Raw genomic sequence first — 10,569 nt, 5'->3', positions numbered from 1 at the left:
AAAAGAAGACGAAGCAAGACCTTACCCAGTTCTTAAAGAAAAGCACTGATGTATTCACATAGAGTCATGAAGACGTGCCAGGTATTGACCCAAGTGTCACTACCCACCATCTAAATATGTATTCTTCCTCCAAGCCCGTATGTCAAAAGAAAATAGTGTTTGCTCTTGAACGAGATAATGCCATTAAAGAAGAAGTTTAGAAGTTGACCACAACAAAATTTATCTAGGAAGTTTATTACCCGGACTATCCGTTGTCACGCATTGACCATCTGGTGGACTCAACTGCGGGTCATAAATTGCTAAGTTTCATGGATGCCTTCTCAGGTTACAATCAAATAAAGATGGACGAGGTGGATCAAGAGAAGACATCCTTCATCACCAGTCAAGGCTTGTTTTGTTACAAAGTGATGTCCTTCGGTTTGAAAAATGCGGGGCCAACTTATCAAAGGCTGGTTAACCATATGTTTCGTCCATAGATTGGATGCAATGTAGAAGTTTATATAGATGATATGTTGGTAAAGAGTTTGGACAAGGAAAAGCACCTGGATGACTTTCAAGAAACCTTTGATATGCTTAGATGATATAACATGAAGTTAAATCCGAGCAAGTGTGCTTTTAGAGTTTCATCAGGAAAATTCCTTGGGTTTGTGGTTTTATATAGGGGAATTGAAGCAAATCTTGATAAGATTTAGAGGATACTGGATATAGAGCCACCAAGGAATATCAAAGAAATCTAGTCTTTCGCTAGACGAGTTGTTGCCCTTAACATATTCATCTTTAAAGCTACTGACAAGTTTTTACCATTTTTTAAGGTTCTTAAGAAGGCATTTGAATGGACGGGCAAGTGTCAAAAGGCCTTCTAAGACCTCGAGGCCTACCTCACAATGGCTCCTCTGCTAAGCCCGTCAATACCAGTGAAGAATTATACTTGTATTTGGTAGTGTCTCCACATGCAGTAAGCTCAGCGTTAATTAGAGAAGAAGGGAAGATACATAAGTCAATTTATTATACAAGCTGAGCACTAACAGGAGTAGAAGGACTATATCCTATGTTGGACTAGTTAGTCTTTGCTTTGGTTATAGCTTTTAGAAAGTTAAGACATTATTTTCAAGCTTATGTCATCAACGTCCTGACAGATCATCCACTCAAGAAGGCGACGAACAAGTTGGAAGCCGCAGGACGACTAATCCAATGGGTTATAGAACTTAGTGAGTTTAATGTCAGCTACCAACCAAGAAGCGCGATAAAAGCTCAAGTATTGGCAGATTTCATTGCAGAGTTCACTCCCAACCAGGGTGATTTAGACGAGGAAGATAAAGCTTAGAAGTGGGTCGTTTATGTGGATGGTTCATCTACATTATATGCAGGAGGAATTGGAGTTATGCTAAAATCCCCTGAAGGGGTCAAGTTGAAATATGCATCTTGTCTACAATATCAAACAACCAACAATGAAACTGAATATGAAGCACTTCTTAAAGGGTTGGAATTGGCTAAGTCCTTAGGGGCAGAGTCAATAGTCGTCCAAGGAGATTCTTAGTTGATCATAAACCAAGTGAATGGAATATGTGAAGCTAAGGAAAATTGTATGAAAAGGTATCTTGATAAGGTGAAGTGGCTTGTCAAAAAGTTTAAAGAAGCCGACTTTGTTCAAGTTCCAATGGAGGAAAACATGAAAGTAGATGCTTTGGTGAAAGCAGCTTCAGCAGAGAGGGCTATGGTAAAGTATGACAGAGTCCAATATATACCAAGCATAGATCTTCCAAAAGTACAGCAAATTGAAGGAGAAGAAAATTGGATGACTCCAATAGTAGTTTACCTCAAAGATGAAAGGCTTCTGGAGGGCAAGGACGAGGCTAGAAAATTGAGAATCAAAGCTGCCAAGTATGTCCTCATAGACGAGAGGTATTATACAAAAGAGGCTTCTCTCAGCCTTACTTAAGATGCTTAGCTCTGGACGAGTCAAACCATGTGTTAAGGGAAGTTCATGAAGAAGCATGTGGAAACCACTCAAGAGCAAGAGCACTAGTCTATAAAGTCGTTCGTGTAGGTTACTATTGGCCAACTATTCAAGCAGATGCTAAGGCTTATGTTAAGGTGTGTAACCAATGTCAGCGCTTCAGTAATGTCCCTAGACAACTATTCGTCCATACAATAATATGTTTAATAGTAAATGAAAAATGATGGAAATAAACATTCATTTATAAAAGTTTAGAAAAAGGGTAGACGATCACCATCCAAAAACCCTTATAAAGTAAAGCCTAAAAGGCAAGTGTTTGGAAGCTCGTTACAAAGATTATAAAAGAGAAAAATGTACTTAGATAAATTCAAATGGTCCAAAACAATGGACCTCATATATTAAAAAAAAAGAAAAAAGAAAAGGAAAATGACAAGATAATATTTCAAACGTCTTTCACTGAGGGTTATCTCCAGAAGTGGGATCGTCCTAAGCAGGCTAGGTAATGGCATCATCCTCAATGTTGACATCTTCAGAGATCATTTGAAGGAGAGAGCTTACAGCACCAATATTGAGCTTGATGAAACTTGTAATGTTGAATTTTATCAACCATCTTGTTAGCTTTATTCCGTGCCAAATTTGCTTATATTTTAGCAATTAATAACCCTGTATTTAGGTGGGAATCATGTAAGGGTAGTGTGTGAGAGAGTGTGAAGAAATGCTTAAGATTGTGCAAAGAAGCAGAGGCTCGCAACTGGATCTTGCGGGTAGCTCGCGGCTTGCAAGCCGCCAAAAAGGTGCACACGTGTCAAGCATGCCAGAAGCTGAAGAGTCACGCCAGCTGTTGCACAATAGGACAAAAGTCCCAGGCTGGCCAGGTCGTTAGCTCGCGGCTTGAACTCGTGACTCAACCTAGTCGCGAGGTCAAGTCGCCAAAACACCCTGTTTGGAAAAAACTGACTTTTCACATTTCTTCTCACCCTACTATATATATACCCTTATACCCACGATATTGAGAGAGCTTCCAGAGAGAATTTTGAGAGAGAAACCCTAGAGAAAAATAAGATTGATTCATCCACAATCTTCACATAGAGACTCTTCAAATTCCTCTACTCTCTTCCTCTCCATTGTCAAATTCTTGAGAGGTATATTACCAAACCTTTTCTCACCATACCCATATCTGTGAGGAGGCCATTTGGTATTTGAGAAGCAGTTAAGAAGGGACCAATTTCATATTGGTAGATACTATGGTCTAGTAGTGGAATCGGGCAAGCTAAAGAAGAAATAGGTTCGGCGTAACCTCGTTGGAGAAGGAGCTTGGAGGGCTTAGGTACATTGGGTAGATTAGACTTGGAGGGTCTTCTGCTGTTCATGTATCCCAATTACATTCTTTAGTGGATTGTTTACCGCTTGGAGGGCGGCGGAGAGGTTTTACACGGGCTTCGGTTTCCTCTTCGATAACACATCGAGTGTTGTCCTTGTGTTTGCATCTCTCTTCCCTTAATCTTTTCCATTTAATTTCTGCTGTGGATGTGAATTTAATTGGTTTAGATTCTTTATCAATTCTGTATTAAGCTTATGTTCATTTTCAGCACATTAATTGTTTGATATTAAGTTTGAATTGGTAATTTGTAAATTGGAGGTCTAAACGTTCAAGGTGTTTTATACACTTATTGAACTTTTAATTGGTATCATAGCGGGTACACCTTTATTGGTTTCATTACCATAGTGTGATCCTTGACCCCATATTGAGATGGATCGGTCTCAATCTTTAAATGCTCTACCATATTTTGATGGTAGCAACTATGCCTTTTGGAAGGTAAGGATGAGAGCATTTCCGTGTTCTATTGATGAGGCTATTTGGGATGCTGTTGAAATAGGTTGGACAAAGCCAGAGGTAGCCAAATCCACTTGGGATAAGGCAGCTCTCGCGGTGTCAAATGCTAATAGTAAAGCACTTAATTCAATTTTTTTGTGGTGTGTCCCTAGATGAATTCCATCGGATTTCTTATATCACCATTGCCCAGGAAGCATGGCAAATTTTGGAAACCACTTATGAGGGTACAAAGAAAGTGAAAGACATAAAGCTACAAATGCTGACTACCCGGTTTGAGGAGCTCAGGATGAGCGAGGATGAGTCCTTTGACTCTTTCTATAGTAAGCTAAATGAAGTGGTCATCGGCAAGTTTAACCTGGGAGAGAAAATGGAGGACTTGAAAGTTGTAAGAAAAATTCTTCGTTCATTGCCAGAGAGCTTCCGTGCAAAGGTGACTGCAATAGAGGAGAGCAAAGACCTTGATGAAATCAAAGTCCAAAAGCTGATCAGTTCTCTCCAAACGTATGAACTTTCATTACCAAATCAAAGAAAGAGCAAATCACTGGCTCTTAAAACAATAAATGAAAAGGTAGAAGGTCATGGTTCATCGGATGAGGATGCAGTAGAAAAGGGTGTTGCCTACCTTGCAAAGAATTTCAGTAAATTTCTAAAATTCAAAAACAGTGAGAAATTTGGTGATAAAGGGAAATTTATGAGTTCCGAAAAAGAGAAGAAAGACTTCAAAAAGAGAGAAGGGAAGGAGTCTTAATCTACACAAGGAGTCACTTGCTTTGAGTGTAATAGACAGGGTCATTTCAAAAAGGAATGTCCTAATTATCTGAGATCGAAGGGCAAAGTGTATGCCACCACTCTCAGTGACTCAGATTCCTCCACCTCTGATTCGGAGGATAGTTGTGATGAAGAAGGGAATTTCTCATTATTCATGACTGTTGCTCATGTTGAGTCTTCGGAGGACTTGAATTTGCTTGTGGAAGAACTTGGGGAGCATAGTGATGAAGAATCATGGGAATTGTAGAAGAATCAGATGCTGAAGAAGCTGAAGATACAGCTGGTTTGAAAGAGAACTACAATTCTCTACTTGAGAAGTTAGGATAATATGCTAGGGTGGCCAAAGCAGCTGTGAAAAAGATGAAGAAAGCTGAAGAGGACTATAAAAGTCTTCTAGTGAGATATAAGGAGGCTAAGTGTGAGATAGAGATGCTAAATGGCAAGCTAACTGAGGCTTACACCAAGGTAAAATTCCTTGAGCTTGAGGTGATTCAAGCAAATGCCAAGGTGGAGCGAGTCTCTACAAAGAAGCTTGATGATGTCCTTTCTTCTCAAAAGACCTTCTCTGACAAAATTGGATTAGGATACACTGGTGAAAGTAGTTTAGTTGTGAACATCTCCAAAGAAGTGAAGTTTTTGAAGGCCAAAGAGCCGGTTGTAGTTGTCCCTACTGTTGAAAAAGCAAATATTGAGAAGGAGAAGAATGTAACTGACTAGCGAGTGTTGAACAAGCCCCGTAATCAATCTGTGATCAGGTTTGAAGGTAGATCAAAATCTCTTCCTCGATCACAAAGAGGTCCTAGAACGAATTATGTGTGTCATCACCGCGAACTTCAAGGGTACACCTGGCCCAATTGTCATAAGCTAAGAGCATTGAGAAATGCTGGTGACCAAAGGTCAAGAAGGCCAAGAAATGACAAGAGGACTTGGGCTGTTGAGTCATCAAGAGATCGAAATGTTGATCCCGGAATGATGGACGTGATGAAGACGATTGGTGCATTCACCAATTGCTTGGAAAGCTTCACTAGAAGGTTTGAAAGTCCTAACTTTCGTACCCAATCCTATGTGGATATCACCCCAAACGCACGTGACGTGTGGGTGATGAAGGATACTCATGCATAAGCATTACCACATGTCTATGCATTAATTCTTCCTATGTTGTATGACTATTGGTTTGTTTATTGATTATGAAATTTGAAAATTGTGTGTTTGTTTAATTTTTGTTGTTTGTGTTTACATTATTGCCTCTTATCAATCTTTTATTTCTTGTGTGTCAAAAATCCAAAAACCACATAAAAAGTAGAAAATCCAAAAAGATTGGTCGACATTGTTGAGTTTTGTCTCAAAATATGTTTTACTTTGTACCTTTGTGCAAATGACTTTGTACCTTTGTGCAAATGACTTTGTACATCTACAAGCATAGCTTGTTCCCTCTGCACTTATATCATTGTGGGAGAAACTTTGAAATCTTTGTGACTGTTGTAAATAGATCTTCAACCTTGACATGAATGATTAGTGAATGGTTTTGTTGATCTTGAGACATGCATAGACTTGTGTCTATATATCTTCCCACACTTTATTTTATTGTTTTTGCTAAAAGAGCTCATCAAATGTAAATCTCCAAATAAAAAGAGATATTGAGCTACAAAAGCCTGTCGCACATACTAGTATTTGACTAGGAAAAAGGGAAAGCGACCAAAATATTAAAAGTTTATGATGCCCAAAAAGCCAAAGGCTTACTCATCAAAATGAAATATTAAAAATTTCAGGCATCGATCTCAAAATGAGATGTGTTGATACAAATAGATCAAATATTATGTCAAACATGAAGCCAAATGAAAAGTTTCAAAGGTATTGTACTCAAGCCTTTGTGGGAGGTCATATAGGCATATTTCTATAATTGACATGGATCACATTATCTAGTGCTAGTTGTGTATGTCTTGATTGAATTGATCATTGAATCTTCACATTAGACTATGAACTATCTCATCTTTGATATTCACACACAACACACATGTCTATGTTCAATGAATGCCATATTCATTCGTGTGATTGTACTTAATTAAATGTGTTTTCACATGCTCTATCAGTGTTGATCTATCACAAAAATATTTTTAAGTGTTTTAGTTGTTTTTGGAATGTACTTTGTTTTTGCAAAAATTGTCAAAAATTGTTTTGCCTTGTCCTGGCGACTCAGTCACGGGTAGAACCAGTCGCATGCCCTAGTCGCAAGTCCATCACAGAGATTTTTCGCAACTCATTGGCGACTCATTGGCGGGTAAATGCTTCAGTCACAAAAAAGACTTAAAATATTTTTCAAAATTTGGATTTTCATGCTTTTCGCGGCTCAGGTTGGCGACTTGTTCGTGAGTGGAAGGTCCAGTCGTGAGGGGTACATAGAGATTTTCGTAACTCAGTTCGCAACTCTCTCATGAGTGGAACTTCCAGTCGCGAAAAACAGTTAGAAAATTTTCCAAATTTTTCTTCTTAGTGTTCTGGCGGCTGGTCCTGGCGACTTGCACGCGACTTGTCTCAGTCGCAAAAATCGCGTGTTTTGGGCAAACTTGGTCAGTTTTTAAACCTTTTCAGTTTTCCCTCGAACATTTCTGACTGTTCATCTTCTTCCTTTTCTGAAAAACTCTCAATCTCACTGTGTCTCTCTCAAACGAACTTGCATTTTGCTTCATTTCTCTTTCAAATCCCCAAGGAAAAAGGTATGGGTTTCTATTTCCTCACTCTATTCTACATTTTTATCCGTGCATTTCCTCATTTTGAAAAATTTTATTTGAGTTTGTGTGTTTTGCAATGTTCGTTCATGGGTTTACTCTATTGGGTTAACTAAAGGGGTTTTGTTGTCTCTAGTGATTTGATGCTTGCTTCACTTGTATCTTGACTGTGTTGCTCTGTGCATATCATTCTCATGGTAGAATGTCACAATGACAGATATTTGTGACTTTGTGATTGACCATAGTTTACAGTGAACTGAACTGTGACTGCTTATTCATCATTGCTACACCTCTGTTACTTGTTCTAGTTTACATTGCTTTAGTATTGCTCATTCTCACATACTACTGACAGGGTTCTTGTACTATGTTTAAGTGATATCTCGGTCTGTATTTCAATGAGTCTCCAATTTTTGACTATCTTGAATCTAATCAAGTTGCTGTTCGTGTCTTGTGTCTGTGCACTTGGATCTTTGTTGTGTGTTTGTTATTTTACAGATGTCTCACCGATCGTCCAAAGAAAAAGAGATTGTAACTGATGTTTCATCATCCCCTGTTGCTAAACGAACTCGTCTCTCGTCTCAATCGTCTAAAGACTCAAACTGTGAGAGGTTCAAAACTCCTCTTGATTCTCAGACTCACTCAAGCATTTTTTAAGATGCTACTCTCATTGTGGAACGAGTGGTACAGTTTGACACTTTGGGGACAACTTTTATCCCTAGAATCTTTGAAGCTAAAGATTGGGCCAATCTGTTCGGAAATTTCATAGACTTAATGGAAGAGTTGGTTAAGAAATTCTTCTCAAATGCAAGATACATTGGTGTTGAGTTAAAATGCTGGGTAAGAGGGAAAGAGTTTTCCATCAATCCAAACTACATAGCCAAGGTTCTTCGCATTACTAGGCCTGAGAATGTAGACCTCACCCCTTATGATGATCGAACTCCTAAGGTTCAAGACATTCTGCAAATTCTTGGGCCTGATCATGAAGTCTTGAGTAAAGGCACATCTATAAACACTGCAAAATTTGCTCCTGAATTGACCACACTGAAGCTGATCATGTTCTCCAATCTCTACCCGTTGTCCAATACTGCTTTCATCAATCTTGGAAAAGCTCAATTCCTATGTGATCTTATTACTGGGGCCCCAATTGATATTTGTGCCCATATCTTCCAGACCATTGGGAAGACCGCGACTCAAATAGCAATATGAGCATGTATTCCATTTTGTAGTCTCATCATGAAGATCATACTCCTTGAAGGTGTCAATCCCCCATCAGATGGAAAAATAATCAACTGTCCTTGACCAGTATCCATGGTAACTCTTCAAGCTAGCAAGAGTCACTCCTCTCAGAAACTAAAGAGTGAACACATGTCTCCTGCTACAACATCTGCTCATGGGACAGATACACCAATGCATACCGCGACTATCTCTCCTGTCACCCTTGAGTTACAGCCGACTAGCAATCAGCCAAACCAGTTTGGTCCTCAAGCTGACAGGTTGGGTCTTTTGTTTGAAAATCTTTAAATGGGCAATGCCGGAATTGAAAGACTTATCTATTCCACCAACAATCAAGTTCAATTGCGTCTCATGACCGTGGAGAATCAGTTAGATGCTATTCAGCAAAAGTTGGAGGACAGCCTTTAGCTATTCATGCCAAAAAGAGGGAGAGCCTATTGAAAGGGGGAGAGCAACACAAAGGGAGGTGTGTATAAGAAAAGGGGGAGTTGTGTGTGCTCAAGAGGAGAAAGCTGTCATATACACTCACACATACCTTTGGACATATTGCCTAACTTTAGCTAGCCTAGTTCATTAGTTATTTACTTATAGTATTCTATTATAAACTCTTGGTTTTGTTTGGCTGTGTTTCTTAGGTTATTGTTTTGGCTTCAAAAACTCATGGTTCTGTTTGAAAACACCTTTGTTACTTTGGTTTGTTAATACTTAAAGTTGTTATTCAGTTTTTTTTTTGGAGCTTGTTTATGATAGTGTGCGCCCATGTTGCTTCTGTAAGCTTTTAGGGTTTGTTTCCATGAACTTGTAGGCTTTTATGGTCTATACCTTACTTTGCAGCCTTTATGTTCTGTTGCCAATACTTCTAGCTAAATGTTATGCATTTTCTTTAAGTATTCTCACTCTTGTGCCTTTGTAGGATTTTGTTCCTAGATGCATATACTTTTAGTATTGTGCATTGGTCGGGTGTTGGGCATGCAAATGATTTGCATTGAGCTTATTAACTTGTATGTTCGGATGTTCATTCCAAGTGTGAATAAGCATTGTGGTCACTACTTTATAGTGATTGCCTGTTTGGTCGAGCCATGGTTTATTTATCATTCCATTTTGCTTGATCGTATTGTGCTTGCCTCATATGTCTTACAAGTTTTCTGCATACAATGATCAAATTGTGTTGTTGTGTTTCAGGAGTGACTTGTTTATATGATTCAAGAGCTTATCAGATTCTAGAGTTAGGTGTGAGTGAGTTTTGTTCAACTATTCCCAACTCACATTTTAAGTCTAGAGTTTGTTTTAGGGTTTTGTCACGGAATAGCCAAAGGGGGAGATTGTAAGGTTGAATTTTATCAACCATCTTGTTGGCTTTATTCCGTGCCAAATTTGCTTGTATTTTAGCAATTAGTAACCCTGTATTTAGGTAGGAATCATGTAAGGGTAGTGTGTGAGAGAGTGTGAAGAAATGCTCAAGATTGTGCAAAGAAGCAGGGGCTCGCGACTAGATCTCGCAGGTGGCTCACGGCTTGCAAGCCGCCAAAAAGGTGCACACGTGTCAAGCATGCCATAAGCTGAAGAGTCACGCTAGCTGTTGCACTACAGGACAAAAATCCTAGGCTGGCCAAGCCGTTAGCTCGTGGCTTGAACTCGCGACTCAACCCTGTCGCGAGGTCAAGTCGCTAAAACACCCTATTTAGGAAAAACTGACTTTTCACATTCCTTCTCACCCTACTATATATATACCCTTATACCCACGATATTAAGAGAACTTCCAGAGAGAATTTTGAGAGAGCTTCCAGAGAGAATTTTGAGAGAGCTTCTAGAGAGAATTTTGAGAGAGAAACCTTAGAGAAAAACAAGATTGATTCATTCACAATCTTCACATAGAGACTCTTCAAATTTCTCTACTCTCTTCCTCTCTATTGTCAAATCCTTGAGAGGTACATTACTAAACCTTTTCTCACCATACCCATATCTATGAGGAGGCCATTTGGTGTTTGAGAAGCAGTTAAGAAGGGACCAATTTCATATTGGTAGACTATGGTTTAGTAGCGGAATCCGGC

The sequence above is a fragment of the Quercus robur genome, chromosome 1, assembly GCF_932294415.1.
Source record: "Quercus robur chromosome 1, dhQueRobu3.1, whole genome shotgun sequence".
In the NCBI taxonomy this organism is placed as follows: Eukaryota; Viridiplantae; Streptophyta; class Magnoliopsida; order Fagales; family Fagaceae; genus Quercus; species Quercus robur.
The sequence above is the reverse complement of the archived record's forward strand: the minus strand, read 5'-3'. Positions refer to the sequence as shown.